At 43.0% G+C, this 16550-nt stretch overlaps 1 pseudogene; it reads left to right on the plus strand.

Annotated features, from left to right (window-relative positions):
- The first annotated feature begins 13531 nt into the window (after positions 1-13531).
- Positions 13532-14581, plus strand: LOC100481958 (annotated as a pseudogene).
- The last annotated feature ends 1969 nt before the right edge of the window (positions 14582-16550 follow it).

The following is a 16550-nucleotide window of genomic DNA, read 5'->3' on the forward strand; positions in this document are numbered from 1 at the left end:
CATGTACATAATTATTTAGAATAGGATGGAGGAGGCTAAACACATAAACTTAAAAAGGACTCTGTTGAACTCCATGTGGATGAGCTACAGAGGGCTGTTACGAGATAAGCAGATGTCTGGCTCTTTGTTACCATCATCGATGACAAAACAGAATATTACCCAGGGCTTATGCTTGCATGTATCCTCACGGCCAATCAAATAATGATAGCCAACATTTATCGAATGCTTATTATATTCTTGGCACAGTCTGTTTTAGCAGTATTAATTTATTTAACCCTATGCCAAACCTGTAAGATAGATACCATTATTATCCACATCTCACAAATGAGAAGCTAAGTCAGGGTGGTGAAACAACATACCTGACACCAAGCTATCGGTAAACAGAGAAGCTGGGATCTGAACCCAGCTCGCCAGCTCCAGGAGCTCGGGTGCATTCACTGCTACAACAATGCAGCTACCTCCTAGGTAATAGCGGTCCCTTTTGCTGTTTTTTTCTGGAGTGATTTGCTCATGGTATTGTAGCACTGAGCTCAAAATACCAATGCTGTGGGGGTAATCCATCTGAGTTAGTCATTCTCTTCCAAGCTTTCAATTGCACTGTTAAGGCTGGTTATCTGTTTACTTTAAGAGCTACGGCGAGAGGGTAAGGGTGGTTCAGAATGGCTCCACTTCCATTACTAGAAAAATGACTTAAATTGCATGCTCAGCGAGTGTAGGTAGGGTCAACTTTAACTTTGTATAGATCTCCTAATTCTCAAATTCAACAACTAAATGGAAACTTTCAGTTCTGTTCCTTGCATTTAATGGGAAGAGGCTGAAATCATAAAGGATCCAGTGTGAGATGAGAAAGGCATGTGAGACAAATAACAACTTCTAATTGAGAGAAGGCCTATCCCTTATTGGCTCAAGTGGAGAAAACAGCGAGACTGGATGAGGAGGGTAATAAAACTCCAGGTATTAGGGTCTTAAGGGATTACAATGTAATACTCTCTTTTCCCCTACTCCAGTTCCAAATTGGGTGAAGGATCAAAGCAAGAGAAAGGCAGATGCCAGGAGCCAGTCTTGCATTAGATAAGCATTTTTACCTAGTCATTGGAACAGCAGCCCAGATGCAAGTCACCTGCACCTACAGGTTCCTTGCCATACTCCTAGGAGAGCAGTCCTAAAGACACCTGTCTGCAGTCCAGCAGGCTCTGAATGAGAACCCAGGAAGGGTTGAGTGGTACGTGCCCAGTTCATTTTTCCAAACCCACCCATCACATGGGGAGGGAGTGAGGAGCCGGGTGAGTGACCAGCAGTGTTAGTGTAGCTGGTGTTCTTCTCAGTGGGCACAAAAGGAAATGAGGAGGGTACAACCACTGATGATCTTTGCTAACCCTGGTCAAGGTTTGCGTATATGGTAATACACGCAATCAAATAGCAGGGGGATGATTAAACATATAGTAAGACTATAACACAAGAATGTGTAACAGCCACAAACATTGGAGGGCTGACAGGCCTTTTGATGTCCTCCCCAGTGGGGTCTAGCAGTGATGCTCTGAGCATTACATAAAAAGTTGTGTTAGTAGAGGGGAAGATGCAATGGTCCAAAACTATTGTTTTACAAGGAAAATAATATTTCACTTTTTTCCTCCTTTCCAATTGTTGGAAACTGTGGAAGCACAAGTGGAAGATTTTGAAATAAGATCATGTACCAAATGCCCAGTGGAGGACAAGCCATTTAAAAAAAAAAATGTTCCCACGGGTCTTAGATGGGCTAGAGTTGACTGGCCAATGTAGACCCTGAGGAAGATGCCCCAAGAAGGTATTTGGATTCTTCTGCTTTGTCCGTGAAGTAGAGGATAGGCCCAGATNTTTCTTCTGCCTTGTCCGTGAAGTAGAGGATAGGCCCAGATTCGTTACCTGGGGATTTGGGGTTCCTTGTGAAAATACTGTTGCAGTTTTATAATTGTTATTTCTAACTTTTTAAATACTTATTTCCCCAAAACTCTGTAGTAAGCTTGTCTGTAGATATTTTAGCTGATTCCTAGGTGTGCTATAGAAGAGTTAGTGGAGAGAATTGACATGTTCCACAAGACCAATTGTCTAGAGAATTCAGGTATATTGAAATTAACACGGTTCTTCACAAATGATAGCGGATCCATATGCTGTTTTGTTGATTTCACAGAGCTGGGTTTAGAACTACCATGGTGAGAATGGCTGAGAGAAGAGAGTACTGTCATAGCCTAACCCCTCTGTGCTTCACGTTCCTGTTTACAAAACAAATGCCTATCTCCACAGGTGTCTGACGTTGTTTAGAAGAGGGGAATACTATAACATGAGGCTTCCCTAAGGTAGCATAGAAAAAGGCTATAAATTTTATTTTATTTTTAAAGATTTATTTTAGAGAAAGAGAGAAAGCAGCAGCACATGAGCCAGGGGAGGGGCAGAGGGAGAGAGAATCTCAAGCAGACTGTGTGCTCAGTGTGGAGCCTGACTCGGGGCTCCATCTCTTGACCCTGAGATTGTGACCTGAGTTGAAATCAAGAGTCAGATGCTTAACTGACTGAGCCACCCAGGCACCCCAAGACTTTATAAAGTTTAAATGGTAATATTAAAACACTTGGCTTTGGACACTTCTTTGGGGGTGATTATTTCTTTTTGAATGTCCTATCTTACTGCTCTAGATGTGTCTCCTTCCTTAGGCCCCCCTTTTAGGCCTTATGCAAGGATACCAACAATTGTCATCCTCCACATATTTTTTTCCTCACCTCAAGAAACCATATATGACAAAGCTGTGGTTAGCAATTCCTCAGTGAGCTAAGCAGGTTCCGATTCCTTATCGTATTACCAAGAGTATTTCTTAAAGAGATTGTCTACATTGTCATATATTGCTTCTTGTTTGGATTTGTGGGCATAGATGTACACATTATACCAGCCCTCCCTTCTACTCATCATTTTCCTTTTGGGGGAGTTGATGGAATATTGCACATTGCAAAAAGATAACTCCTGTGTTGCAGTCTCCTGCTCACAGCATGAAACCTGCCAGAATTGGAAATGGAACGCCAGGCTGTTGTGGTCCAAGGTATGGGAGGAAGCTCACCACAGCCATCCAGCTTGGTCCCAAGACCCTGATACACAGAGCTCTCCAGCTAAGAGACTGGGCATTGTCATTACATTAGCCCTTAGGTTTATGCAGCTATGTTCTTAATCTCATTTTGACTGATAACAATTTAAAAAATGTCGAATTTACAAAAAAAATTTTTCCGTATTTTATTGGATCCCTCAATGACTCTAGGACATATTTATCATCATTTTATGGGGCTGGAGGCGGGGAGGAACAGTGTTTCAAAGAAATGAATCCAAAAACGATATAAGCCAGTGAGTGAGGAAACCAGGACTAGAATTCAAGTTTTCTGATTCCAAATTCTGCCACCTTTTTATGAAAGCCACCTCCTCCCTTAACATGATGATTTTAAGTAAACTGAAGTGTTAGGCCATGTTCAATTTCTAAGAATGGATAATGGATACTTTATTAATATTATTATTATTCCTAAGTAGGCGCAACATGGGGCTTGAACTCAAGACCCTGAGATCAAGACCTGAGCTGAGATCAAAAGTCAGACACGGAGCTAACTGAGCCACCCAGGCACCCTTATAATGGATACTTTTTGAGCACATAGTATGTTCCAGGTGTTATGTTCAATTATTTCACTAAGTCCCCACACAAAACCTGTAAGCCATGCACCATCATCATCCCCATTTTACAGATGAATAGATAAATAACCTAACCGAAGGTACATGGCTTGTAAATTGCAGAGCTCGGATTTAGACCCCAGTCTTGGACTCTGAAGTTCAAGCTCTTAATTACAGCATTATGTTGCCTCCCTAAGATCTGGTTTAATCTTGATGACATTGAGAGTCTCCTTTGTAGCCAGTAAGTGAGAAATTGGAGGGTGGAGTGCTCTAGGTGCCTGGAAAACACAGTAATGGATCCTTGAAGAACTGGAGAGCAGGCAAGGCTGTCTCACGTACATGTAATCTGATCTGCCGATGCAGGAAAGTATGTGATGTACTGTCCTGGGGCAAAGCCCAGGAACGTTCAGAGACTTGTAGCTTTTACTGTTGGTTCTTAAAAAGGCAATTAGAAGACAGAAAGGCTGCTTAGGAAACTATAAACTCATGAGCTGATTTTAAAATGACCAAGGACAAGTTGCCATGTCTGAAAGTAGATAGTAATTCAACACCTCTGATTAGCTATTTCTTTGTATCTTTGTAGTGCTAGAGAAAATAACACTTAATATTTTTTTTTTAGGATTTAAAAATTTAAAGTATTGGATTGTATTTTGTATCTGTGTGATTTTTTTTTTTAAATTGAAGTTGCTGCTTTTACTCCTAATACAGTCTCATCATTATAGCAACAAAGAGCTTCAGCACTAAGATATTTTCTTGCTGTCTCTTAGCAATGACACTTGCTGTGGGAAAATTTCTAGGGAGCCTAAATTACAGTGAACCTGGGAAAAAAAATATGATTTACAATTTCTTTTTTTTACCAACTTGAAAATGTTGAGAAAGTGCAAATCCCACATGTATTGGTTCAGTCTGGTCTTTGCTCTGAACTCTGCCTTGGGTTCTTGACATTAGCATGGCATGATGCACCTGTTTGATCAAAATTGGTGTTGCAGTTATGTTTTCGAGTGTCCAAGAAGGTAGGAGAAGCATTTTGCTTTAGAAAATTATGAAATACACATATTCATTGTAGGTTGACTGTATTATTTATTGTGCAAGCTAGGATGCTTTTGCAAGCGAGAGGGCACCACGCTTAGTTCCACCAGGACAACAGCTTAGATCACGAGAGAAATGAGACACATGGTCACCCAGCTTTCCTGAGTCATGCTTTGTAAGGAAGAGGTTCTATAAGCCAAATACCATTTGTTCTCATGGATTACCTGCCCCGCTGGCCCTGTGGTTTTTGTTTTTTTCAGATGAGCCACACAGTTATCTAGGGATCATCCGGATACAGACATAACCTTGACTGTTCTGTCACCCTGACATCCTGGCCAGGTCATCCTGGCTGGGCAGTTTGCTTCTTTGACATACCCTGTGGAGTAACCGTCACCTAGAGGGTGCTGCTTAAAGAGCCAGAGCCGGTGGGCAGCACACTGTACCAGCTCAGGGAAGTCACAAGTCACAGCCTTAACCCTTGGTGCTGCTCCTTTAGAGACGTGCAGATGTAAAGAAATGACTTTCCTTCTGTGAACCTCAGTTTTCCATTCTGTGGAATGGGAATAATGATAACACTTACTCAAGCTATCTTTGGGGTTTGTTGTGAGGACCAATAAGTCGAAGTACATGGTAAGCAATAGTACTATACAGATGTTGGTTATTAATTTAGTGTTGCTTTTACTATTAACTAGCTGAGGAACATAGGGCAAGCCATTTCACCTTTCCATACCTCCGTTTTCTTTATCTGTGGAGAGAGGAGAATTATATCTATTTCTGGAAAGGATTGATTAAATATATAGAGCACTTCAAATAAACATGAATTAGCTTCTCTTTAAATTAGCACTGTTTCTGGAACTTTGTACCTGAGTGATAAATGAACTCTTCTCAGTCTAGTTGTCAAGGAGATGAGCTCTTACTGTCATAAATGCCTCGCTTCAGGCAACGGAACTCCAGTCAACTGTGTGGACCACTCTGGAGGCTCCAAGGCAGGAGTGTGGATGCTGCCTGGTACAGGAGGATTCAGGGGATGGGCTCAGGAGTGGCAGACTGTGAGCCTGCCAAGAAACAGCACAGGGAGCGCCTTCCCTCACACTGCTAAAAATACTGCTGGGAAAGTAATTTCTCTGGTCCTATTTTAGAAATCAGAGACAGATCCACCATATTCATATTTGGATCCTGGTCAGCCTTCTGGTTTGAGTTTTAAATTTCAAGAGGGGAGAGTTAAAACAATCTGTGTAGTTTCAGAATCAAAATTTGAAAATACTGTTAAAGAAGATATGTGTTGGGCATTATTTATGTAATTACTAGAAATTTTTTTTAAAGATTTTATTTATGTATTTGAGAGAGAGAGAGAAAAGTACGAGCTGGGGGATGGGGAGGGACAGAGGGAGAAGCAGACTCCCCGCTGAGCAGGGAGCCCAAAGCAGGGCTTGATCCCAGGATCCTGAGATCATGACCTGACACTTAACCAACTGAGCCACCCAGGAGCCCCTTTATTAGCAGGTTTTTTTTGAAGGCTTTATTAGAGATATTCAAGATGTATTAGTGGAAAATCCTTTCAGTTGTGTACTTGTTTGTGTGAGTCATTGATTTTATAGATATTTAAATTTATTTTTTACTTTAGATTTATAGGGGTGCCTGGCTGGCTCAGTCAGTGGAGCACCTGACTCTCGATATCGGAGTTGTGAGTTCAAGCCCCATGTTGGGTGTAGCGATTACTTAGAAACAAAAAAAAAAATCTTTAAAAAATACATTTATAAGAGGCTGTTTTCCTCTTTGTCTTCCTTTTTTTCTTAATTATCCCTTCCCTTCTTTTTCCAACCATCCTCTTCCAAAACCTTCCTTCCATTCCCTTCTTCTCCCACCTCCTTCCTTTCTCTCAGTGACCATTTGACACTAAGATAGGAACCCTTTTTGTCCATATATGCAGTTTGTGTCTCTCTAATGAATTCGGTCTGTCTTTGCCTCAGTCTTTCACCATGCCTTCTCTTCACTCTCTCATAAACATTTACTGATTAGCTACTTGTGTATAACACCATATCAGGCCCTATGAGAGGGGTGGGGAAAACACAAAGATGAATAGCACATGATTCTCCCTCTCAAAGGATCCTACAGTGTAGTGGGAAAGACATTAAGTTTGAAACCGAACCAGTAAGGAAACACACTGGCAGAATGGGGGGAACATCAAGTGTGGAAGCAAGTCACTTTACCAAAAATCAACTTGCCAAAATCATTTTACCAAACGACCAATATGCCGAAAGGCCAGTGCACTGAAAATCAATTTGCCATTGGCCTAGAGCTGCTGAGTATTGCTCAGCAGAAATAATTCACCCTAAAATTCCACAACCTTGGTGTTAGGTATTAGGAGAGGGGCCACTTTAAAGTTGAAGACTAGGGACATAGCTATGGTTGAGTGTCCTCTTGAATCTGGCCATGGGAGAGCATTTTGTATACAAAGTTGCAGTAATTAGAAGCATGGTTTGCTTAAATAACAAGGATTACTTTTCATCTCACTCTTGATGTATCGGTCGTGGTTTGAACAGGGAACAGTTGGCACCCACAAACTTGGAAATCTGAATATCGTCTAAGAAAGAGACATTTTTCAAGGCATGGGCAGGGTTAGAGAAACCAACAAGGAATAGTGCGGTGCCCTGGGGAGTGGGAGTTAGCAAGGGAAGGGAGTCATGGCCACTGGAAACTGGGAAGGCTGGCTATGTGGATGGGGCCACCCAACCGGAGAAGGGGTCTGTTGTGGTCACAGCTCACTTCTCATCTCTTACAGTTGCCTTGCATGGGCCAAACCCAACTGTAAAGCGAGGAAAAGAATCTCTAGAGACAAAGATGGGGGCAGTGGGGGTGGGGTGGGGGAGTGGATTGAGAGGGCATATCCAGTTATAAGTCAATAATCTGGCACCAAATTACTATTTTGTTAAGCCAAGGAAGAACATGTTTGCCATTTCAGGGTCAATGTCACTCCCTAAGTTCCTCAGTAGTACATTTATTAATTAAGCATTGAAATGTACAACAGGGTGCCGACTGTTTTTAGCAAGAGAAATTTCAGTAATTCAGTGTGTAGGTGGATATGGCAAACAGTTTTTGAGTAGATCTCTGTTCAGAAAAAAGTCATTTGAGTGAAAATCTCTAGTGTGCTTACTGCAAGGCCTTTTTGAAAGGTGTCACAGAATCTTTCGTTTGGCTTAATTAACAAGATAGCTCTGTAGAGCTCTCAGTCCGATGGACCAGTTTGCATCAGGTGCCCTAGACTTATCACAAAGGCCCAAAGGGGTTTGGGAGAAGGCCGGGGCGCACGGTGGCTGAGGCTGGGAGCCTACTGGCTTGATTCTGCTTTGGAGAACAGTGCTTCAGCATGTGAGTCTGAAGCAAGAGAGCTGGTTATAAAGCAAGGTTTTAGGGAGCTAACTCAGAACATAACTTCAGCAGTAAACTGCTGTGGGCACCGGACTGTGCAGGACTCGTGTTCAACAGTGACATCGTGTGGCAGGCCGAAGCATGGTATTCGTAGAAACTATCACTTTTCTACTTAACTCATTTCCTGTGCATTAAGTAAATCCCTGAAATTCTTAGGAATCTCAGAGAAGAGGGAAATTTTAGAGTTCTTGGGAAAAAAAGATAGATGGGGCTTGGAGAGGTTAATTAGAATAACAAGCAACATGATTTGATTTGTCTCTCAAGTGGTCAAGTAGATCGTGCTTGAGATAAGAGACTATCCAACGAACGAAGCTCTGTTCACTGCTGGCTAGATGTCGCAAGTGTCTTTTTTTAGGCAGAGGCAGGAGCAGGGGTTAAAGTGGGAGGAAGAAGGAATAAGATTAATTTGTACTACTTATATTTTCTCTGTGTTTATGGCCTTTATCCCAACACTGCCACGGCTTTGATTTAGAAGGTTCAGAGATGAGGACAAAGGCAAAATATCATCCTGGGGTGATTTGTGACCCAAAATGAATTTGGGACTTTTAAGGAAATTCCTTGAAATTCCGTATTTCCTTCTAATCTCTCTCATACAACTTTGAGCCTGGAAAGGAGAATTGGAGAAAGGTGCTAGATTTGTGTGTTTAAGAGAGAATATTGAAAGTGTAACTTGTTTATTGATCCGTATGAACTTGGTAGGATACGGTTTTTTCCCCCAGTAACTGCCTTCCAGCTGTTCAATGTTGGATCTCTGCTTCTGCCTAGTACAGATCCCATGAAAACATCTTAAGCAGAGTCAAGAACTTACCAATCATTTTCAGTCATTTAAACTCCGGACAGCCTAATCTAATTTAAAGATGAATCTTCTAGGGCCCCTGGGTGGCTCAGTCGGTTAAGCATCTGCTTTCAGCTCAGGTCATGATCCCAGGGTCCTGGGATTGAGTCCTGCTTCAGGCTCCTTGCTTGGTGGGGAGTCTGCTTCTCCCTCTCCCTCTGCTGCACCCCTTGACTAGTACTCTCTCTGTCTCTCTCTCAAATAAATAAAATCTTAAAAAAAAAAAAAAGGTGACTCTTCTAGTCAATTTGAATCTCTGCCCACCCAGCCAGGCTTTGGATCAGGGGACTTGGAGAAGGGGGAGGGGTGGGTCTGCTTGCTCATTTCTGCTCTGAATCCCACATTGGAGGTGTGTGCACATGTAAGCCACTGGTCTGGTTCCAGGACCTCCCCTCCCTCTACTCTTTTCCAGGCTTTAGCTTCTCCCATATATTGGGGAAGAGAAATGGAGGGATGGCTGGGTTTGCCTTCCACAGCAGGAGCCTGTCTGAGGAAGGAGGCTGCCCTGGTTTTACTCTGGCTAAGTTGGCTTTCCATGCTGCTGGTGGCTTTAGTCACTAGGGTAGTCTCTGCACAGTTAAGTCACATGCCATCCCCATCCAGTGCTGAGAGGCCAGCTATATCTCTCTTTGGTCCATGACAGTGGTCCACACCCTTAAGCATCTTTCTGGGTGGGAAATCCCTACATCCAGGTCCTTCAGGGCACATCCATGGCTTGTGCTCCCACTCTGTCCTTTGCACTCCTTTCTGTGGGGTCCCAAGAGCTGCTGAGGTTCTTTTCCTCACCCTTCGAAGGCTACAGGGATCTAGAATAGGGGGCAGGGCTGCCCCCATCCTCTTTCCAGGCTCATTACTGTCGCCATGATTCCATCTCATCATGTTGTTGCAGGTAACACCCCCAAAACATTCACCTTTAGAAAGCTCTGCAAGAAAAGCTGGCTTTCCTTTCTAAATTAGATGTGTTTCCAAATGCTAAGGGACTCATGTGAAGCTCTTTCTCAAATTTATCACTGTCTCCTTTGCTCTGATGGAAACATGAGGTCATCCTGCTGATTTTCCAGCTCAGCTAATGCCTACCCACTTCCCCTTCTTACCGGCACCCACAACTTTGTAGGTAATTTCACTGGATCCCCTTCCCTTGGGGATGGAGGGCCTCAGGAGGTAGGGGAACAGTTTGAGAAGAAGGGGATCTTTCCTCAGCATTCAGAACTGTCAGGGCAAATAGGAAGGAACCGAACCTCACAGAAAATAAATTATTGAAGGGAGGAGAGCTTCCAGCAGGTGCTGAGAGGGTCTTGTAGCTATGCCTCAGGCAGTGACGAAGAGGGACAATTTTAAGTATAGCCAGTTTCTGTCTTTCAGTCCCCTCACCCAGCCCCCAAAGGACTTGTGTCTTAATCCCTGGGTGGCGGTGGGGATAGCCTTCTGAAAAACAAAGAAAGGAGGAGCTGTTTCTGCACAAACTCTCTTTGAAACATTGAGAGTACAAAGTTGCATTGTTTTGAGAGCCCGTCACAGAACGACAAAGGGGCGGAGAGGCGTCTGCACCTGGGCACTGGGTGTGACGGGACTGGAGTCCTGGGAGCTTTGGCACTTCAGCAGCTCCTGCCCATCAGTGGTGCCTCTGCCCCAGCACAACTGATTCTTGAATCGCAGCAGGAGGAGATGGCCTCTCTAGTGACAAGGAGGGGCATCCAAAGCTTTGGAAGCCACGGAAAATAGTGCCCTTACCCTCAGGTGGGGGCAGAAGCAGCATCTAGCATGAGCTGTATTGGTTGACACAACACAATGGATTTGCTATGTAGGGGAGGAAAGCTAATTTGCCCTCTACCCTTTGGAAGGTTCTTAGCTGAGACCCCGGTAATAAAAGATTAACAAGAGAAAAACGAACTGAAGTTTACTAACATGTAATACCTCATGTATACCTGGGAGATACCCAGGGAAAAATGAGTAACTTGTGAGGTGGCTTGGAATTCAGGATTGAAACCCATCTATTTTTAAAATTTGTTTTTACTATTTTTATTTTTTCTTCCAGTTTTATTGAGGTATAATTTGACATAAGCTGTATAAATTTAAGGTGTATGACATAATGAATTGACATATATACATTTCAAACTGATTACCACAATATAAATACCATCTTAATAGGGAAAAGGGAGGGGGGATGTAGGCCTCTTAGGGGAGACTAAATGATTTTTAGGAAAGAAGAGTGGGCCCTTAGAAGAATAGATGGGCAGTATGATAGTTTGTGACGAAGTTTATGTGTGATATCCGCATCTAGTATCCTCTCCTGTGATAGGGGTCAATCTTTTCTAGTTGGTGAAACTCTGGGGAAGGGCATTCATGACAATTTAGTTCCTTTGGGGGGATTGGTCTTTACGGCAAAGAAGGGGGAGTTCAGAGGAAGCCCTTCCTTGCATTTGCTGGTTTTCAAGTTTTGGTAGCTCAAAATAATCCACTTTATCAAAGCCACATATTTTGAGGTGGCATGTCCTGAACTTCTGTCATACTTTAGGGTGGCAGAGTCTTTATTCCTTCAGGTACATCACACCAGCGTTGATGCCAGGCCAGCTGACACCCACACAAGGGCCATCTCATGCCTGAGTGGGACACTCACATCACAAAAGCAGAGGGCCCCAATGCTGCCTGAGCAGGGGAAGGGGGATATGTTTGTGATGAGTTGTTCTTGATAACTGCAAGGTCCAGAAATAATTGCAGGGCAGAGGACATTTTCAGGGAACTGGAGTTTCCAAGATGTAGAGCGCTGTTAAGTGGGTCAAATGTATAGGTAAAGGTGATTGACAGTAGAGTTAACACCACACATGAAGAGACTAGATAGTTTTATATATAGATATAGATAGATAATATACATATATTATACATAATATACATATATGTATATAATATATATACACACACATATATATGGGTATGCTTATAACTTATCAAGGGAGGAGGAGACAGAATGGGGTAGGAAAAAACAGTTTCTGAAAGGAGAAGCTCTGGAGATTTGTCATAGATAAATAACCCAATGGGCAGTGGTGTAGTGGGTGACAACTATTGGTAGAAATTCAACATCTAAGACTCCTTCTGAGGTTATAGCGTTTCTCCTATTGGGAACTTTTCTGGGAGGCGTATTTTCTTAAGGCAGGGAATCAACAACCTCTTTTTAACTGGCTTTGTGCATTTGGCTCAGTAGACTTGAGCAACCAAAACAAAGCAACAAATCCAGAGTTCATAGCTTTGGCACGATGTCCCCTTCAATTCTGTAGAGGTGGAAGTCACAGCCTGGAGTTCATGCTGGCTCACAATGGTCCAACGCAACTGAAAAAGCAGGACTGGTTTGCACAGGGCAAAAAGTATCCAAGAGATACTTATAGAAACTGTCGCACAGTATCTGAGGAATTTGAGAGAAATCACATGCTGCCAGGAAGAGGGGCTAAACATGCACGTTGAAAATAGCTTGAAAACCTAAGAGGAAGAATGGTGACACTTAGAGACAGATGTGATAAAACTTCCTCCACAATTACATTTTCTTTAGAACTACTGGGAAAAAATTATATTTTAAAAATAAAATTTAAACAGGGTTAAATGAAATAAGAAAATACTAGTTTTGAGCAGTCCTGAAAAAACTTGTCCATGGGTCTGGTCTAACAGGATGGTGAAAAAAAGCAGATGTGAAGATAAATTCAAATTTGAGTTTCCTTTAATTTGACAATAATATCAAAATCCGTGGTAAAAAACAAATTAGATGCTGACTTGGGAGATCAGATTTGGATTAAGAAAAAGTATTTACTTTAAAAAAAATACATGTTTTCTATATCCTTCCCTGGTAATGAGGGTCTTAGAAACACTTTAGAAAAAGCCCGCGTGGGTACTATTCACTACTTCGAAGTAATTTTTCTCCTTGTCTCAATACAGAATCTGCTTCTCTCTCCTCTGTTTCGTTTTTCCCACTTGTGTTCACTCATGAAGTAAAAAACACTACCCATAGCCTCTCAGTACTGAGCGTCAGGTCATCTGGTTCCTCTTCCCTGGATTCCACCACAGCCAGATGTGGGGCTCCAGTCCTCGCTCTCTCCTCCTCCCACCACCAGGAGCATCTTAGCTTTTGTTCTGTCTCTACTCCGTGTTTTCCTCACTCTGGTCCTTTCTGTTCCTTGCTGCTGGTTCATCTCTGTGTGGGGAACAGTTCATGGCACCCTTCAGCTCATAAACCTAGAGTGGCTGCTTCTATCCATGGAAAGAAACCCAAACTCTTTGATCAAGAATGTAAGGCCCTGGGGCGCCTGGGTGACTCAGTCGGTTAAGCATCTGCCTTCAGCTCAGGTCCCGATCCCAGGTTGGATCGAGCCCCGCATGGAGCTCCCAGCTCAGCGGGGAACCTGCTTCTCCCTCTCCTGCTCCCCCTGCGTGTGCTCTCTCTCTCCGTCAAATAAATAGAATCTTAAAAAAAAAAAAAAAAAAANAGAACATAAGGGTCTTCCTTTCCACACTGCACAGGGAGGGGTCCATGTGGTGGTGTTCTGCGTTCCTGTCATGACTTAAAGGAAAACTTTCACAATGTCCAGAGCCCTTGATGTCCTGCAAATGAAGGAGGAGGATGTCCTCAGATTCCTTCCAGCAGGACCCACTTAGGTGGCACCAACCTTGACTTCCAAACAGAACAGTGAATCTACAGAAGGAAATGTGATGGCATCTAGATCATAAATCTGAAGAGAACCTGGAAGAAGCTTCTGCTGGCAGCTTGTACCATTGTTGCCATTGAAAACCTGGCTCCTGTCAATGTCATATCATCCGGGGAGACTGGCCAGCGAGCCGTGCTGAAATGTGCTGCTGCTACCGGAGCCATGGCTATTGCTGGCCGCTTTGTTCCTGTAGACATCACTGCCCAGATCCAGGCAGCCTCCGGGAGCTGAGACTTCTGGTGGTTACTGATCCCAGGGCTGACCACCGGACTCTCGCGGAGGTGTCTTATGTTAACCTGCCTACCATTGTTTGAGTAACACACACTCTCCTCTGCACTCTGTGGACATTGCCATCCCTTTTGGCAACAAGGGAACTCGCTCAAGGGGTCTGATGGGGTGGATGCTGGGCCCAGGAAGTTCCGCGCTTGTGTGGACACCTGTGGGAGCTCATGCCTGATCTCTATTTCTACGGAGATCCTGAAGAGATTGAAAAGGAAGAGCAGGCTGCTGCTGGAAGGGCTGTGACCCAGGAGGAATTTCAGGGTGAATGGACCGCTCCAGCTCCAGAGTTCAGGGCGACTCAGCCCGAAGTCGCAGACTGGTGCGAAGGCATGCAGACACCCTCCGTGCCCATTCGGCAGTTCCCTGCTAAAGATGGGAGCACCCAGCCAGCCACTGAAGACTGGTCTGCAGCCCCCACTGCTCAGGCCACTGAAAGGGTAGGAACAACCACTGAGTGGTCTTAAGCTGCCCTTCCACAAAGGCAAACAAAATGGAAAAAAGGTTGATGGAAAATAAGCAGTTTCTTAAAGTTAAAAAAAGAAAGAAAGAAAGAAAGAATATAAGGTCCCCTATAGCTCCTTTAAGAATTTAAAGACCAATAAGATCCCTTTTCAGCCTCATATCCCACTGTCTTTCTTCACACAGGTTTAGCTCTGGCCCAAGCCCATCCATTTCTATGATATGCTGGCTTGAAACTTTCCCTGATTGTCACCAGGTAGAAGAAAATTCTACTTCTGAATTCTCACAGAACTTTCTTCATGCCCTTCTTCTATGGCCTTAGCCACATTTTATGTTATCTTATACTTCATAAGGAATGTGTTTGATCTCCCCTGGACAGCATCTGAGTGTGTCTATGCACCTGTGTCTGTCATCTTTGTACCCAATTCATTCATGTTTTGGACAGAGAGGTTCTTGAACAAATGTTTTAGATCAATTCTGCTGGGTGCAGCTGGGAATATTAGACCAAAACTAGGTTCACTGGTCTAACTCTGTGATAGAATTAAATCTTGGGTTAGTTTTGAACCTAATTTCTTGTTCAGATCTTTTATAAATCAGACCAAATATGGGATAGGCCTTTAGCTCTTAGAGCACCCTTGAAAGGACTGGGCTCCCTCAGGTTTTTCTTGTCCAAGCCCCAATTCAGAAAAGAGCATCAATGTCTTGACTGTGTTGGAGATCAGTCTGGGCTCTAGTGTGGGTGCCTCTTTGGATTTCACATGCCCTTTCTGAAAGTAATGTCTATTACATCTGTGATGACAATGTTCGTATACTTCCTTTTAGTTACTTTGCTACGCTATTAGCCCAGGAATGGAAGTGGAGAGGCATGAGGAGGGGATGAGTAGGACAATAATACAAAGCCCAACCAAGTCTCACAAAAGAAATTAGAAGGGTTGGTAGATAAGCTCCAAAGGGCTAGGACCAAGTCATTTTCTTCAGGTGGGAAACTAGGGTCACCCTCTCTTTGGTGTGACTGATGACTTGTAGCCAATGTGTTGGCAGCTTCTGGGTGCTGGGATCATAGCTCTGTTCATCTCTCCCATTACATGGTCAACTCCCCATTTCCAGTTTCTGCTGGTTTAGTCAGTGATCATGTATCTTTCTATCATCTACTTGTTGCAAGGTACTAGAGTAGATATTGTAGGGGAATAAAGAGAAGTTTGTTATAGGCTCTGCCCTTTAGAAGTTTGTAATGTAACTGGGAAAGGAAGCATGTTTCAGGTTGAAATAGGCATGGGAAAAGTCAATAATATAAAATGACATTGAGCACATGACATAAACATAAGAGGAATCCGGCTACAAAATATTGGTGGTTCTGAGGATTAAAGTCACACACACAAAGGAACAGTATAAACATTGATTTAAGCCACTCTTCTTTAAGACATGACCCAATTCCCAGAAGTTTATAAGCTTCTGTGAAGAACTCAGTAAATTGCAAATCGTTGATTCTAATTCATACTCTGGTATCTCTAGCCATCCAGCTTTAGGGCCTCTTTTCTAGGACTCAGTAAAATTGTTTGTAAGGCAACCCGAAGGATAAGAAATAGTAGGTCACTGAAGATTTTAAAAGTTATCTTATTTGGGTAAAAGTCTCAAAGTTTCAAAATACTAAAAATATTTTAGTGACCAAATGAACAGGTATCCATTCTTGCATATTGCAAATTAAATTAAACCTAAAACATTTACTTGTTTCTGGCCAGAAAAAGATCCATGCATGACTATTAATAGATGTAACAGTCTGGCGTGAAGGCCATCCACCAAGAGGTACTAATTCTCCAGCAAGAATGTCCAAGGCGTTCGGTTGACTTCCGAAATTAGAAAGGATTTTTTGAATTTAAAATGACTGGTACTTATGAAGGAGCCATAAAATCTATAAAAAGCTATCATTCATGCATCTTAATCAACAAACCAGGAAGCAGCAGCCGCAGCCTGAGTTCTAAACTTGGAAGCCCTAAGGGTTTGTGGTATGACTCTGGCTAGGATGGCTTCTCGGGATCCCAAAATCACTCTCTGAAATAGTGATACTAATATTACCTACCTCAGGAACATGGAGAACTGAGAAGAACTGAGACAAAGGGAGTATTGTAATTATTAGTGAGTCTAATTCTGACATA

The sequence above is a fragment of the Ailuropoda melanoleuca genome, chromosome 9 (assembly GCF_002007445.2).
Source record: "Ailuropoda melanoleuca isolate Jingjing chromosome 9, ASM200744v2, whole genome shotgun sequence".
Lineage (NCBI taxonomy): Eukaryota > Metazoa > Chordata > Mammalia > Carnivora > Ursidae > Ailuropoda > Ailuropoda melanoleuca.